At 52.0% G+C, this 11,190-nt stretch overlaps 1 long non-coding RNA gene across 1 annotated transcript; it reads right to left on the bottom strand.

Annotated features, from left to right (window-relative positions):
• Nucleotides 1-2,021: 2,021 nt before the first annotated feature.
• Nucleotides 2,022-10,974, bottom strand: LOC112473678. The gene is made up of 3 exons (XR_003044126.1): nt 8,866-10,974; nt 8,624-8,789; nt 2,022-8,536 (listed from the first exon to the last, which is right to left on the bottom strand). It is a non-coding gene; the product is annotated as an uncharacterized LOC112473678 (long non-coding RNA).
• Nucleotides 10,975-11,190: the final 216 nt, after the last annotated feature.

The following is an 11,190-nucleotide window of genomic DNA, read 5'->3' as shown; positions in this document are numbered from 1 at the left end:
CTCATCGGGAACCGCGGACACTGACCTGCAGCGCAGGCTCTCTCCCCGAGCTGGCATCGCCTCCAGACGCAGCTCCCGACTACGGGCTGGACAGCACTGGCTAGTGGACCAGATGACATACACCGTCAATACACTCAGGGTGTGTCCTGGGGGCTGCCCCCATGCACCTACCCTGGGAGGCTCGGCCTGCTGGCCCCCTCCTGGGGGTGCATGGCTTCTGAAGTCCCTGAGGCAGGGGTGGGTCTGGGAAGAGATCTGCCATGCGGTGTTCATGCCAGCAAAAGACAAGCTCTTTTCACATCCCACCCAGTGGTTTTGATCCCAGAAGCACCGACTCCAGGGTCACCTCCCAAACAAAGCTCAGCCCCTATGACCAAGTGACATTCGGCACCAATTTGGAACATGTCCCTGGGGTCGGCATGATTCCTGAGACGTGCCAACACTGGGGCCTAGGGAAGGGTGACAGCTGGGACTGTCCCAGCCTTCCTGTGTTTTCACAGCAGTCCTGGATGCCCAGATCCCACTGACCAAGGCACTCTGTCTCACTCTGCAGTCAGCATGTCACCCAGAACCCCCCAAGGGGATGGAGGGACACTAAGAGGGAGCAGACGAGTCACGCACACCTCCAAGAGGGCACACGTTCTGGCTCGACACGTGCCTACTTTACCAGTGTGTCACCCCTGAGGTCAGCACGCCCATGCCAAAGCACTTTGGGAAGATTTTGGGTAGAAAGTAAAGTCGGCTGCATATAGACACTGTGCTCTGACTCCACGTTCCTGTTGACCCACTGACAACCCTCCAAACACATATGACTTCAACCATCTTAATGAGAACGGTGCCAACGCTGATTTTCATAAAAATGTGTTTTTCAGAGTGAATTCCATTAAACTAACCCCGTTCCCTGCTTAGCTTGCCTGACTGTGCTGTTGAGCTGTTTTCATTTCTTTTATTTCCCTTGTTATTTTCCCCAAATCATTTTCATTAGGATCATTTCTTCTCCATTTAAAAATTTGAATGCAAATTTGATTCCTCCACGTGCTTTTGTCTACATCAAATATCGCTGTTCAGGGCCGCTGCCACCAGCCATCCCTCCTGCGGCCACCATATCTATGGCATTCTATTTCCCCAGGTCAAATGTGGCAGCTGAAATGCTGTCAAGAAAATTGGATTCTTCTGCCAATTTGTAGTCAATTGAACATGTTTTATGCTGTGCATTTCAGTTGTTTTTAAGTTTTATTTTGTGTTGATTATTTTTATCACTATAATTTAATACAAATGAGATGAAATACCGGTAGCTTCTATTCATTTCATAACCCATAGAAAGATGGGGGTGCTGTTTGGCAGGGGATAAGAAGATGATACAACGATAGATATAGATGGGTGGATGGATGGATGGATGGATGGACATAGAGAAACACAGAGGAAAAAATCAGAGACAGAAAAAACACCAGAGGGATTTTGAGAGAGGGAGGGAGAAGCAAAGGAGAGAATGGGAAACTGCAGCCTTTAAAACTGTTAAGTGCAAATCCTTATTCACAAGGTGAAAATACCTTCAGAGAGAAAGTGGTAGAGGCAGAATGTCTTTGGGATCAAAGGTCAAAGTGGTGACGTCAAGAGGCTCCCAGGTAATAAGCAGGCTCAGCGCCGAGGCTCTCCTCATGTCCCCAGGTGACCCACATCGTGAATCAAGCTTGTGTCTCTGACCGACTGCTGTTCTTGTCCATCAGAGAGGGCAGACACCCACACCGACAGCGTCCGGTCTCGTCATGGGAAGGTCACGACCCTGAGCTTGCCACTAGGTCCCGGAAGCCATCCCAGCAAAATTTGATACTCAAACAAAAGTTGCCTTTGTGTGATTCAACATAAATAAAGCGAATTCACCAAGGGCGACCTCTGCTCCAGCATCAAACGTCGGCACGGGCAAGAATACCGAGGTGCCTCTTCATCAAAGGTGGCACTGCCTCCAGGGGCTGGCTGTGCATGTCCCTGGGTCGGTGCCGATACCCGTCCCTCCCTCCCTCTCCCTCTCTGTCTCCCCCCTCACCCCCAGCTCTGGAGAGGCTGGCGCTGCATCTCGGGAATGCCCTGCGTGTGAGTGGAACACCGTCTATCATAACAGAGGGTCATATGCTACAGCTCAAATGGCACCAGGGCTCGTCCCTTGAGCCGGCTTTGGTCAGGTGTGGGTAGTGGGTGAGAGCCCATGAGGACAGCGTCACAAGTCGGGTCCACGCTTGGGCCAGTGTGGTCACTTACCCTAGAGAGGCACCGACACCAAGGTCCTACCCGAGGCTGGATTCTGTTCCAGGCAGACTGAGCTGGGATTTGACACAGAGAAGGGACTGGCTGTTAACTGTTCTCCTTAAGTGCTGTCACCACAGAGGGTCCATCCAGCTCCGAAACCGTGGGGCTCCTGACAAGAAGACCAGCGACTCCTTGTTGGGGTGGGCGGGGCCGCGAGGGCAAGTGGACCGTGTCATTGGGAAAGCACGGGGTCCCCACCATTCTCCACTCACTCTTCCTTCTGGGAGGCCTCGAGGAGGGTGTTCGATGAAGACGTGTCAACCTGCCCTTCATTCATTCATTCAACAGCACAGCTACTGTCCAGTAGACAACACAGACCAAGACTCTGCCTTCAGGGAGCTTGCATTCTAGCAGGCAAAGGGACACTAAAGGAAGACCTGATGCAATGACAATAGCAAAATAGTGACCACCATTAGGGCCAACACTCATTAAACTTCACCATGTGCCAGGCGGTGTCTAAACACTTCACGTATACACTGAGTTTTCACATATATCTTATGAGTGGGTTTCAACCCCATTTTACAGATGAATAAACCGAGGCACAGAGAGGAGGCAGATTAAGTAGCTTGCCCGGGGTTACACAGCTAGCAAATATGAGGTAACAATGACAGCTATTAATGATTCTTACATTGCACCAGGAATAAATGAATCATGCCAAGGAAATCTGTCTTCGGACACCTTCCAGTCTCATCGCCAAGGACCCCCAATCACCCCCACCTCCCCAGAGGTGGCTACGCTTCCCCGAGGTCACCCTGAGGATACTTGAGGGGCAGTAACCCATTGCATAAATACAGTGTGTGCCTCCCATCCCAGGCCACTGGCTTGGCGCGAAAGTCCCCTTCCCTAAAATGTGCCTGCAAGATGACTTCTCCTAAAAAGAAGTTTACCAAACATGCTTCGTTCACTAAGGAGTCTGCAAGGAAGGGAAGGTAATTGTGACTAGAAAACCATGGTCTCACCTAAAAAGCCCGCGTCCTTCCCAGGAATCCTGGGCCGGGTGACACCCGTACCCCAGGAAACCCTTTTCGTGGGGTACATGGTCTGATTCCTTACCGTGGACAGGCGCCGGCGGAAACGCCCCCGGTGACGTGTTCCCAAGAAGAATTTAGTACCGAAAGGAGATTGGCCATGTAATACTCATCATAAATAAAATGAACACACCATGGACAACCTCCATTCGAGTACCGGACTAGGGTGCTGGCTTCCGGCATGTCCCAGACAGCAGGCCTAAGGACGACGGGATACCGAGAGTGAGGATGCTGGCAACGCGCACCGTCAGTAAAACACAGGCTCTGTGGTCCAGCCCCATTCAGGCGCGTCCCCCCGTCAAGTATAGACCCCAGTGTCCCTCCAAATCAGCGCCCTTTCCAGGACGCCATTCGGGGAGGGTAACGCCTCGACGAATGTGTGCGGAGTGTTCTCTGTTCCACGTGAAGAGAGAGGCAGGGACGACCCCCCTGTCAGTCATGTCATGGGTCTACAGTGAAACGACCACCGGTGACCCTACAGGGAGACATCACACTGAGGCGAGGGAGCACCGGTGACACATACGCGGGAGGCCGTGCGCATGCGCAGCTCAACCGTCCATTCACGTGTGCGGATACCAGCTCGAGTTCCTGCAGCTGCCATCGCCCCACGATACTTTAAGGCCAGATTTGATACTTAAAAAAAGGTCAACCATGTATGATTCATCAAAAAACAAAGTGAACGCATCATGGGAGACCTCTCTTCAAATACCAGCAAGCGGCCCTGCTGAGCGAAGCTCCACTTCTTGCCCGACGCTGGCGCCACCTCCAGGAACCAACTGACTCCTGGATGGGTCACACAAAGAGGGTTAGGGCCAGGCACGCAGCACCAGAAAAGCACATGCTTTGTGGTCAGCTGTGGCCAACAGTCCCTCCACTTACCCTGGAGAGAAGCTGACACCAAGGCCCCTCCCTGAAGTGGGACTCGGCCCCAGGAAGCCACCAAGGCAGGATTTGGTACTGAAAAAAAAGCACACCGTGTATGATTCATCACAAATAAAATGAGGGCAACCCAAAGAACCTATCTTAGGTACCACAGGTTAGCACAGCCCCGGTGACAGCACCTCTTCTCCAAAGCTGGCCTCCTCTGGAAAGTTCCCTTAAGGACAGAGTGAACACCAAGATTCAGTGGAGACGCTGAGACAAAGTCATGTTCAACTGTCCCATTACAGACCCTGCAGCAGCCCAGGCGTCAATACCTTTGCCATGCTTGGCAGGGTATCTAAGACGCACTTCCGGGGGTTTAGCGTGGAGAGGTCACATGCATAAGAACGCATTATTTTGATCACGGCAGGGAACATTCCCTCATTTCACATTAGCATCAAAGCTGACGGCAGTGACCTTCTCTTCCTGTGTCCAGGAAGCCCTCCAAAGGTGGAGTTCACTCTAAAGAGGTGGACTCTGCAAATATCGATTATAAAGAAAATGACAGTGTCAGACGCAAAGCTTATTATCCCGTGGTGTGGTACTGACCTCGCCTCGGCATTGCGGCCTCATCTCCAAAGGTGGCGCGGCCTCCAGGAAGTCTCCCTGGGGATAAATCGCACACTTGGGGTTAATATTCAGACCGATCCATGGTCAGCAGATAAATCCCCATTGCTGAAGGTAAATTCATGTACTAAGAAGAAGGTCCTGACTCCACATCCAAGGCAAAGAGGCGTCCGCTGAGGTGGGGGGTGTCACTGAGAAGGGGACCTCCGGACGGGATGCATTTTAAGCAGACAAGTGCAGATGCCGAATGACAAAAGAGAGACTTCCACCGAAAGATGGCAGCGTGGGGCCAGATCACAGATTTTTTCCCTCTTCCAGTATATAATGAAATAATAAATGATCATTTAACCCAAGAAAAGACCAACACGTGGAATAGAAAAGTACTCATCGAAAGAATAGAAGACAGCCTCGAAACAAAGCAATGACCGAGTCTACTAATCAAGAAGGCATATTATGATTTAGAAAAATTGGCAAAGAAAGGTAGTGACTGAGTTAGATCCTGCCCAAGATGTAGCAGAGAACCCTCTCCTCTACAAATGCAGAGAAATGACGGATAAAAGCCAAAACCAATTGGTAAATAAATGTGCAGCCAGAAAAAATAAAGTTGGGTTGGGGGACCCTCGGCTGCTGATAAAGAGATAATTTAAATCAGAGCAACAAGTTTGCAACCTGTCACCAAGAGACCTAAGGGACTCCTCATTGGAGGCTCAAAGGGTCTGAAGTCACAATGCGACTGGAGATGTGGCCTTGGGCCCAAGGGATGTGGGGACCTGGAATGGAAAGGGAGCCACCACACTCTACGGGCCCACGGAAATGACAAGGGAGTCCGTTTCCCTCAGGCTTGGCTTCGGGAAGCATAAGATCTCCTGGAGGGAACGACACTCCAGGACAATGATGTGGAAGGTTTTATACCAGCCATGAGGTGGGGAATCCTTAAGCCAATGAATGAGTAGGAAAACTGGTCCCAGCTGGTAAAAGTCACTGGGCGCCAGGGAGAACCCAACGCGGAACCATAACGTCGAGCTCTTTTACACAGGGGATAGAACAGAAACGCCTGGTCCCCGCTGATAATGACCCACCATTTAGTTACAAAACCCTGAACAAAAGCACTGAATCAGCAGACTCAAGAAGAGAAACGGTTGCATCCCTCAACCTGACAAAGTTATACAATAAGCGTCTTTAAAGTGACTAAAAAGACTTAAAAGAATTAGAAATTATACAGTTGAATAGAATAGCATGAAAAAAAAGAGATGAGTAAGGGTGTACGAGCAATAGTCAGACATTCTTGGAGATGAAAAACCTCACAGAATATGCCTCAAAGTCCTTCAAACAAAGACTCTGAAGATCCACTGGATAACACAGTCCAGAAAAGGAAGAGCTATGTGGAGAAGCCACAACCAAAAAGCTAGCGAGATACTAAATGCCGAAGGCAGTGAGCGGTGTTTACAAGGTTCTAAGGAAGAAAAAAAAAAAGCAGGCTGAGAACTATGTACCCAGCTAAGCTGTCCCTTGTGTATAAAAGTAAGAGACAGGTATTCTCAAACGCACGGGGACTGAGGTGGTAGCGTCTGTGAGCCAGTCTCGAAGAAACAGTGATAAAATCCATCCACTGAGAGATGAATTAAAATAAAAATCTCAGGAATAGAGAAGGCTTAGTTTAACGGAAAAAAAAAAAAAAAAAACCGGTGGTGAGTAATGACTTCATTTAAATACAATACCATGATTAAACACCTGCAAGAATTGTGGTTATGGAAAAAATGCAAATATTTATAATGGAAGAATTAAATTGTGTAAGTAAAAATAAAGCAGGAGGTGGGGCTAAGTGTGAGTCTGCTGATTTTTCTTATATTTCAGAATGAACAGCGAAATGGAACAATTAAAAAAATATATATATATATGATCCAAACCACTTAACGTTTTACATAATGTTTCTTAATTTTATAGGGATCTTTTAGGAATTAATACTTATGGCAGAGCAAGAACATTCATCCGTTCTTGTCATCGTCTTTGGCTCATTCTTTACGTTAAATTCAAGTAAAATTACAGTTGACATTTTCAATAAGTTTACATACGATGTGATCCCATATTTGTGAAATATTTTTCTCTGTCTACCTCTCTATTTGCATACATATTCAGACCGGTCTTTGAAATTTTTAAAACCCTCGTGGTGATTTCTGGGTGCGCGAAGATCTGGGTCATTTTCTCCCTTTTTAGTTACATTTTTCCACATCGCTTGAGTTTTTATTATAAGCATTTTTCATTCCAATAAATATGAGAATGAGGCAGAATAATTATTCTTTTCAAGAAGAAAAACAAGAAACATAATTTCGCCTGCAAAATTATGAAAACGGAACTAACCAATCTCTGGCCTTGAATTTGCTGTGGCTTCCAGGCCAACAGAAGTGAATCTGCTTGCGCACTTCACCCAGAAAAAAAATGCTGAAACCACGCCCCTTCCCTGACTTTGGCAACACGCCTAAGAAATCCTCCCTCCAAGACAGATTTAATAGGAAAAGAGAAAAGGACTCTTGGTCATTTTCCTTTAAAAGATTCCCAGAGGCATGGCGGATACCCTTACTCCCCCGATCGGCTAGGGTCTCAGCCTACATCTTGTGCTTCTTCCCTGCAGCAGGCAATGCCCCTCTAACTAGGCCAAATGGGGACAAGGGGCACTAGTGACACCTGCCCATTATTAGTTCCAGGGCCAACTGTAAGTTCCCATACACTGACGCGGGACCTACATGAGGGGCCTCCCCGAAAATGGCATCAGCTCCAAGATGACGCCTGGCGAGATGCGATACCGAAAAGAGATCGACCGTGTATTGGGCATCATTAAACAATGCGAACTCACCACGGACAACCTCCCTCCGGCACCACGAGGTGACAGTGCTCACGGCATCCCGTATCCACGCAGTCTGGGCAGCCTGGGAGTGGCCTCTGAGGGCGGATGGGACACTGAGGCTGAGGGGACCAACTGGCTCCATCCCCAAGTCAAACCCATGCTCTCCGGCCAACCCCTGGTTCACCAACCTGGGATGAGTGCGGCCAGCAATGCCACTTCCTGCACTTGGCCGGCCATGCAAGCGACACCCAGCAATGCAAAGAAGTCAGCGCGTGTGAGTCGTAAAGACGAAGCCAAGAGCTCTTGAAAGACCACACATGTGCAAGGCCAGGTTAATGGCAGCCTCCTTAGTAAAGCCCCCGAGAGTGCCCTGGAGGGCGCGGGGCTGCGGCAGGCTAGTAAACCAGGGGTCACGCGGGGCCTGTCCCGTTCTCCCCTATATCCTGAGAGCGGACTATAAAAAGATGCCCCTAGATGCCCCTTCAAGGTTGAGTCAGATAGCAGAAGAAGTCAGCCATGTGTGTTTCGCTGCTCATGTTTTAGAAGTCAGGGCACTCCGCCACCCCTTCAGCTCGTCCTAAGGTTAGTAGTGCCCCAGGGGGTCGCCCGAGCTTGGCCACTGGTTAGTGCGGCAGTAGCGTGCATCCTCAGGAAAGCGCTTGCTGAGGGCCCAGCCAGCTGGGCACCTACCTCGGGAACAGCACAGCTCAGCCAGCCCTCCGAGGCAGAATTTGACACTCAAAGAGAGGAGAGCCGTGTATGACTCGCTTTGATGAATCGAATTCATCACGGCCAGCCTCTCTCCAAGTACCATAAGTGAGAGCTGCTGAGAATCCATCGTCGCTCCCGCAGGCGGCTGCCCCTCGCAGGAGCCCTGTAAAGAATGGGTGGGACAATATTGGGTAGTGGGCCGAGTGACATACTACCACTTTAATCGCATGCTCACCCGAGACGCACTTACCCTCGGCAGGGCCGGTCCAGCGAGGCTTCCTGGCCAGGGGGCACCATTCGACAGCCGGCTGTCCAAGTCAGCTGTCGTGGCAGCCCCTCCCCGCTCATGGGACGGAGCGGTGCTGGCCGGAGAGCCATGGTCACTTCCCAAAGCAGGTGCCACCTCCGGGGGCCTCCTGTGGAGAGAGGGGACGGGGGTCAGGGGACCAGGCGCCACACCTGGCAGGTAAAGCCCCGTGAAGAGTCACACACCCTGGAGAGGAGCCGGCTCGCTGGCTTCGGGTCTTCGGGTCCCTCGTCGGAAGGCGATGTCGTGTCCCAGGAGCGCTTCGAGGAGGCTGTGACGGTGACAGTGATGAAGGGGCTGCCAGGGATGACTCATCACATTTTAAGTAAACACACCCTCCCGACCACCGTCATCCATGTCCACCAAGCAGCCACTGCCACAAGTCCACTGTCGCTTGCCCAAAGGTGGCGGGACCTCCACAGAGTCTTCCTGGCTGGGTGGGGTGGGTGCTGAGGGGTGGTGACTAGGTGGCCCACGGGGGGAACAGAGTGCTTGCACCTCTGGTCAGCCAGTCACACACCCTGCACGGTGCTGACACCAGCATCTCTTCTTGCAGCTGGCCTTGGGCCCAGGACGCCTCTCTTCAAAGTCTTGTGAGGTGACTCTGTTGACAGAACCACAGCCATTTCCCCTGAGTTGGCATGGCCCGGGGAGCGCCTCCTACAGGCGGGTCGGGTGCTCAGCTTAGTGGACCAGACGACTTACAGCTAGGTCAAGCCTGGTGTCCCTGGCCGACCATCCAGTCTCGTCTTCTCCACACGGCTGACAACATGAAAATGTCCTCTGTGAAGCTGCCACCGTGTCCAGTGTCCTTAGAGGTAGCATTTGGTACTGAAAAAAGTGTTGTCCGTGAATGATTCGTCATAAGTAAAGCGAATCCACCACGAACAACTTCTCTTCAAGTACCACAGAAAAGCAGAGACAAGACAGACAGGGGTCCCCTTCCGCTTCTCTGGAGGGCGTGGCCTCCAGCCGCCGTCCTGTGGGCAGATTGGACAGTGTTAGTGACACGGTCAGTTGCGTCCTGAGAACACACAGGAGTTTGGGGGCCGTTCACTCACCTCTCCTGGAGTGGAGCTGACCGACCCCTTCGCTGGCTTTGAAATCGTGTTCCTGAGCCCTCAGGGGCAGGGTTTAGAAACGAGAAGAGGGAGGCCACTTGTCACAGGAGTCCTCCACGTGTGCGTGGACCCAAGGGTTTCTGAACAGGGACCTTGGACTTCTCAACAGAGCACACTCGAGGTATCCGCCAAGCGCACTAGGGCACTAGCCGAGTGCCTTGGCGACACGTGGGGTCCACTGCCCGGGCGGAGCTCCAGAGAGAGCACCGTAGGGTGCTCCCAAAGGGTCTGCTCGGCTGGGACCCGGGGCAGCCGCAGGAAGCGCTGAGGGAGAGTCGCCAAGCCCTTCACCGTCCCAGAGGACCCCCCACTCCCTGCCCCGCCCCTCTGCTCCCCATCTCACCCTGACGAAGCACCCGAGAAAGCAATCCCAAGAAGAACGCCACTGAAGGCCCTCACCCACCTTCTCCCAAACAACCCGGGCCCCCTCGACAGCTTCTGAGTCCCCACCTTCCCCCATGAACACCTCCTGGCTTCCTTCCTGGGAGTGACCACACGCTGGCGCTGTACACGGCTCCCCCGCGTCGGCCTGGTGACCTCCTCGCTTCCGGTTACCTCTGCCTCCATCCCACCTGGCCCTCCAGGTCACAGCACCTCCTCTAAAGTTCCCTGGCTACCCACTGATTTGCTCTAAAACCTACTCGACCACGATCGCACGTTTAGAAGCTCTGGGCCGTGCCCTCCCCCACTTCCCACTCCCGACCCTGGCTGGGCTCATCCGGTCCTTCTGCAGACCTGCTGGCTCCACCCTCAGGACAGCCCATGGTGTCCACGTCTCCCACCTCGGTGGGGGCTCCCACCCTCGTCCACGCTTCCATCAGCTCGCCCCTGATCTACGCAACAGGCCCCGGGGTGGCCTGTCTATTGCCAGTGGTCACAGTGATCTTTGCAACAGAAAGCATGCCGCCCTCCCTGCTGGGAACCCTCCCATAGACTCTGCCTCATTCAGAAGAAAATCCCAACGTGCTCACCCCCCGAGGCCACCTGTCCCCTCAGCCCCAGTGACCCTGCCATAGCTCAGTCCGGCCCACTGCCCTTCTCGCTTTTTCTCAAAGCGGCCAGAGCGCGTCCCCCTGTGCACCACGCCCGCTCTGACCGCTCCTGCCCCAGATCGCCTGTCGCCCCTCTGCATTCCCATTTCCCCTCCCCACGGAGACCCAGACCCCTACTTTTAACATAAAAGTCCAGCTTACTTTCACCTCTTTCTGGCACCTTATCTCTTTCCTTTTCTCCATAAAACCTCCTGTGGACAAAATGTTTCATGGTTCGCATTTATTTGTCCACCTTGTGAGACCACATGAGCAAGGATTTTATCTTGGTCGCTGCTCTACCTCTAGTTTAGAGGAAACAGCTAAAGTCTAGAATCATCTAGAACACGATATGGACTCA

This window comes from Pteropus alecto, unplaced genomic scaffold (assembly GCF_000325575.1).
Source record: "Pteropus alecto unplaced genomic scaffold, ASM32557v1 scaffold8, whole genome shotgun sequence".
NCBI lineage: Eukaryota > Metazoa > Chordata > Mammalia > Chiroptera > Pteropodidae > Pteropus > Pteropus alecto.
The sequence above is the reverse complement of the archived record's forward strand: the minus strand, read 5'-3'. Positions and strand labels throughout refer to the sequence as shown.